The sequence below is a fragment of the Macaca thibetana genome, chromosome 7 (assembly GCF_024542745.1).
Source record: "Macaca thibetana thibetana isolate TM-01 chromosome 7, ASM2454274v1, whole genome shotgun sequence".
Lineage (NCBI taxonomy): Eukaryota > Metazoa > Chordata > Mammalia > Primates > Cercopithecidae > Macaca > Macaca thibetana.
This window is the reverse complement of record NC_065584.1, coordinates 30,868,396-30,874,395: the sequence shown is the minus strand read 5'-3', so window position 1 is coordinate 30,874,395 and position 6,000 is coordinate 30,868,396.

Sequence of the window (6,000 nt, the reverse complement as noted above, 5' to 3'; positions counted from 1 at the left end):
TGGGAGGTAGCAGAGCACAGTGGTGAAGAGAGGAGGCTCAGCAAGGTTTGGGTTCAAGTCCTGCTTCCTCCCCCACTTAGCAGGGTTGTGAATTGAGCACGTTTCTTCCCTCTCCTAACCTTCATTTCCTCCAGAATGGGGATGATAAGGACACCTTCCTCTAGGGGTGCTATGCAAAGCCCTTAACACAGAGTCAACCCCCAAGTGAGTGTCTGTAGCTGGTGGTAGCTGTTGATGATAAAATAGATACCCTAAAAAGCCCCCTGGAAGGAGAGTAGATGAAGGACAGAAAATAGGCATTAAACACAAGCTGAACACAAAGGCCACAAAGGAGCTGGGTACTGAGGAAACTTGCAATGGATGAGAAGCCCCCAGCCTGCATTGCAGCCCACTGGCAACCGTATGTAGCTGTAATTTGCTTTGTAAGTTGATGCACTCAACCACAGGACAAATGGGAAGATCAAATTGGAAAATCTAAGTGGACACACTTTGTCAAATGGAAAAACACTAGACAAATGAGTGTTTTCTTCCCTTCTTTGTTTGCCAAAATCCTTGTTTACAAAATCTTTATAAGCCTAGGTTGAAGACCCTTTCTTACCTAAAACCAGTGGTTCCCAACTGGGAGTGCGTGTCACAATGGGAAAGGTTGCCACTGGCATCTAGTGGGCACAGGGCCTGGATGCCACTAGCCATCCTATAGTGCACAGGACAGGGCCCACAACAAAGAAGTGTGCAGCTTTAAATATCAACAGTGCTTAAAGCCAAACACAGTTGCCTAGATTAGAACAAATCACTCACTCTGTGCTCCTCAAACACCTTGCTGAAGCCTGGGCTAGAGCCTTGGCCTGAGTCTGCCAGGTCTTGTGGTTAGCTGGTGGCCTCCTGGTACCACAGAAGGGACACAGCTTCTGAACGTGCTCAGCCACTCACTGGCCATGACAGAGGAACAGTTGTTTAGCTTCTCTCAGGCCATTTCCTCATCTACAAAATGGACAATAGAATCCCCATTTGCAGGATTATGGTAAGGATTACATAAAATACTACATGTAGAGCCCCTGGCACATGGTAAGGGTTCAAAAAGTTATTGGGATGTGTCATCTTCGACACAACCTCAGGGGGCCATAGCAATGTCTTACATGTCTGCATCTCCTGCAGCAACTTAGGCTACACCATGCATATAGTATAGGCACTCAGAAACTGTTGTCGAATTAAAGTGAAGTCTCCCCTGAGAACCAAGCCTCAAGAAATAAACCCAGCCCACCTCATGGACCTATAGACTTGCACCTTGTAAATGGTTTTGATCTAGTCTTCTGGATGCACCTGCATCTCAGAACTCCCTCTGTTTCTGCCTGTCTCCAAGCCTGGGTCCTGTCCATTGAACAGGGAGGCTGAGATCAGACTTTGATTCTTTCAGGGACACCCAGAACCTTGACCACAGTTTGAGAACAACTACCACAGCTTAGCCATTCCTGGCTGACTGACTCAATCACCGATCGCTCCCCAACTCTCCAAACGCCTGCTGCAGTGCCAGTGCATGGAGAAAAACACTGGGGGAAACACCATATTTTCTAACAATGGGAGGGATATAAGTCTGGATGAGTGTGATTTGCCTGGAAAAGAGAGTGGCCATCACCCAGTCCTTCAGGTTGAAGAGCTTTTCTAAATACACACCCCATCCACAACCATCCACTGACACACACAGCTTGGCCACACCCTGAAACAAACGTGGGAAGACCTTCTCTCTCCCTTAATGTGGAAAGATCTTCTCTCCCCCTTTTGCCACTGCAGTGCTGTCAAGGGCTCACCTACTACCAGCTTCTTCCCTGCTAGTGGACACATCAGGGAAGGCAGACTGGGTCAGGAATGAGGAGAGCCCTGAGTTCAAGTATAATCCTACCACCAGCTAGCTGTGTAATCCTAAATCCTGTTACTTCTCTGAGCCTCAGTATTTTATCTGTGAAATGAGAGACAAGAAAATCTTGAAGAGTTTTTTGAGCTGTGCTACTCTGCACTCTTTCTACCACCAGTCGTGGCTTTGCTCCCACATGGACCTGCTGAATGCGACGCAGACTTAGAATGATCCATTCTAAGACCAGCCCTTGCTGCTTGTCAAGGCCTGGATCTCCTACTACTGTATAAGGTAGCCCCCAGAGAATGGCAGGGGTGAGATCTGTCAGAATTCTTTGGAATGGACACAATGAGTCCTGGCCCTTCCGAGCTCCTGGAGGCCAGGCCAGGCTGCCCAGGAAGTATCAGGCAGGGATCAGATTGCAAAGATACATGGCAACACAGACACTCTGCCAGCCCACGGGAATCCAGGCCAAGAATAGATAATGCTTATATCAAGCATGCATCATCATTGCTAGGTGTCTTAGAGCTAACTGCTTCAGGCGCCACATTGCTCTTAGCTGCTTCTTCCAAATCCCTCAGTAAAAGGAATCCAGGCATAGCCATCAACTAAAAGAACTCAATTCCAAATCTGCTCTTCTGTCTTATCCCCAAATCCCCCTTTCCTCCAGGCCCCTGGTACTGTCACTAAGCTCAGGTAACAATTGTCCGGATCATCTCTGGAGCTTCATGAGCACAAAGCTTTCTTTCCTATGTGAAGCCAGAGCAGAACGCTGCCATCTGCCAGCTGCCCCACGCTCTCGGCTGCGGGGTAGTTGCAGAGTGGTGTAGGGGAAAGACCACGAACTCTTAAGTTATAAGCTCAGCTGTGCCACCTTGAACAAATTACAATCCTTAATGGCTTTGAATCTCAGTTTGCCCGCTTGTAAACTGATGTCAGCAATACCTACCCTGCAAGATTGACCTGGGGATTAAATGAAACTCTGCAGGTAAAGCACCTGACCTACACTCGGTGCTTAGTGAAGAGCAGCTGTTTTTATAGACTTTCACTCACCTGGCTGAATAATTTAGTTCCAGAAACAAAATGGACAGTTTGAGAAAGAAGTGATTTAAAATGAATCCCAAGCCAGAGGTCCTTTTGGCACTGTATTTGAAGTGAATTGGATTCTGTTTGGATTAGGGAAAAACAGACTTGTTCTCTAAGAAATTAGCAGTCAATTCAGACAAATGCCAAGTCCATGAAGAACTCTCTGATTTTGTCATTCGAACCCCACAGCGGAAGTCAGACCCATGCAGATTCAGGTTTTCAAGTGACCCGAAGCAAATCGTTTCACTGGTCAGACTAGATTTCAGTGGTTCCAAGCCCAGCTACCATTCGCATTACCTGGAGAGCTTTTCTAAACTATGGGTACCAAGCCCAACTCCAAACCAGTTTCATCAGGATTTCTGCAGGGTGCAGACTTAGTATCAAGAATTTTAAGAGCTCCTGGAGTGATCCTAATGTAAACTCCACTGGACCAGAAGTGCTCTAAGATCCTTCCCAGGTATCCCTGGTGCCTACAACCACATATGATTCAGAGTAGACAGTATATGTTTATTGAGTGAATGAATGAAGATTCTGACTCACCTTTTTGCTGTTTTTATGTTCATAATTTATGAGGTAAAAGAAGAAAAGAAAAAGAGTTTAATCCCAAGAAAGAATCACAGAGCAGAACTGTCCAATAGAAATTTCTGCAATGGGCCAGGCACGGTGGCTCACGCCTGTAATCCCAGCACTTTGGGAGGCCGAGGTGGGTGAATCACAAGGTCAGGAGTTCAAGACCAGCCTGGCCAATATGGTAAAATCTTGTCTGTACTAAAAACTACAAAAAATTAGCTGGGCGCAGTGGCAAGCACCTGTAATCCCAGCTACTGGGGAGGCTGAGGCAGGAGAATCGTTTGAACCCAAGCAGCAGGGGTTGCAATGAGCCGAGATCATACCACTGCACTGCAGCCTAGGCAACAGGGTGAGCCTCTGTCTCAAAAAAATAAAAAAAAAGAAATTTCTGCAATGATGGACATGTTCTATAATCTGTACTATTCATTACAGTATCCACGAGCCATAATAGCTACTGAGTACTTGAAATATGGCTAGTGTGATTGGAGGAACTGAACTTTTACTTCTATTTAATGTTAATTAAATTCAAATTTAAATAGACACATATGACTTCTGGCTACCATACTGAACAGTGCAGAACATCTACCTTTTATAAACACATCTATGCCTGTGTGCCTCCATGTCCCTTTTTTACTAACAGCACCCCATTTACCTGTAGGGCAGTCCTTCTCCCCCAACCACCTGTAGTCTCGGCTAATGAAATTGTCCCATCCTCCTCTAGCCAAGGAGTAGGCCAAGGATCCCAGCTAAGTCAACAGACTCTTCTCTATGGAAATTTCACTCTAGCTTCTGTGTCACAAGAATAGAAAATGAGTCAGAGCAGATTAATATGAGTGTTGATGCGCTAAGACAACGTGCGTTCATTTGCAGACCATTAGTCCAGCATGTGATGATAACAAAAGTGATACATGATGTGAGTTAGGCATCATTATCATCATCCTTATCATCATCAAAGTGACTTGTACCCAGCAGCTCGAATGTGCCTGCTCCTGTACTAGGTATGTAATTTGCCTAGCTTCTCTTATGCGTCCTGTCTTCATCTGTAAAATGGAAATCATACTCATCCTAACTCTTCCACGGTTTTTGTGGAGACAGCAAAAGGAACAATTGTCATGAGGGCCGGGCGGGGAGGCTCACACCTGTAATCCCAGCAATTTGGGAAGCCAAGGCAGGTGGATCACTTCAGGTGAGGAGTTGGAGACCAACCTGGCCAACATGGTGAAACCCCATCTCTACTAAAAATACAAAAATTAGACAGGCATGGTGGCGGGCACCTGTAATCCCAGCTACTCAGGAGACTGAGGCAGAGAATCGCTTGAACCTGGGAGGCAGAGGCTGCAGTGAGCAGAGATCGAGCCCCTGCACTCCAGTCTGGGTGACAGCATGAGACTCTATCTCAAGAAAAAAAAAAAAAGAAAGAAAGAAAAGAAAAAGAAATAATGGTCATGAAAGCTTTGAGCCAAATAAAGAGTTACCCAAGTGTCTGCTGGAGGAGTTGTTCCCAAGGCATAGGTGTGGGGAGTCATGGGAGTGTTTGATGAAGGACCCGGGATCTGAGACCAGTTCACAAGCTGTGCCGCACCAGGTAAGTTACTCGTTCTCTCTGGGCTTTTGGCTTAGATAAGACTGGGTTATACACATCTCTTTCCAGTTTCACCATTTTCTAATCTATTTGCAAGCCCCCTTGCCTGACACATATCGTCTTCCACTTCTATGCACACATGCCAGAAAATTCTCTAGCCTAGTCCATGCTGACCTTGTACCCAATTCATTTCTTCTTTTCCCAGTTCCCAACCTGACTGAGAAGTTTCTCTGGGTATGCACTCCCACAGCTTCCTGAATAACCCTCTGGCAGAGCACCTTATGGAAATCATGCTTAACTATCTCCTCCACTAGTAGACCATAAGTCCAATTAGGGCAAAGGCCACGTCCCTCTTATTCACCACTGCTTCTCCAGTGCGCAGTACAGAGCCAAACACATAGAAGATGTTCTATGAGTACTCCCTCTTTGAATGAATACCCTACATCTATTGTATTTGTCATTTCAGAAAACACAAGGTATTATCTAATGCTGCATAACAAGTTAGTCCAAAACTTAGCAGCTTAAAACAAGAATAGTCACTTATCCTTTCTCAATTTCTGTGGGAGAGAAAGTCAGACAGGGCACAGCAGGGCTGGCTGTTCTCTGCTCCATGTCTGGGACCTAAACTCTAAGACTCAAAGGCTGAGGACTGAAAAGATCTGAAGTCTCAGTTCACCACGATCTGGTGATTGGCTCTGGCTGTTGGTTGAGAGCCCAGCAGCAGTTGTCAGCCAGAACACCCTCATGTGGCCTCACCACGTGGCTTGGGCTTCTTCAAAACATGCTGGCTGGTTTCTTCTGAGAAACCAAGAAACTGTCTCCTTTTTAGACCTAGTCTTAAGAGTCATACAGCTTCACTTCCATCACATTCTATTCATTAGAAACCAGTCACCAGGTACATTCCACATTCAGG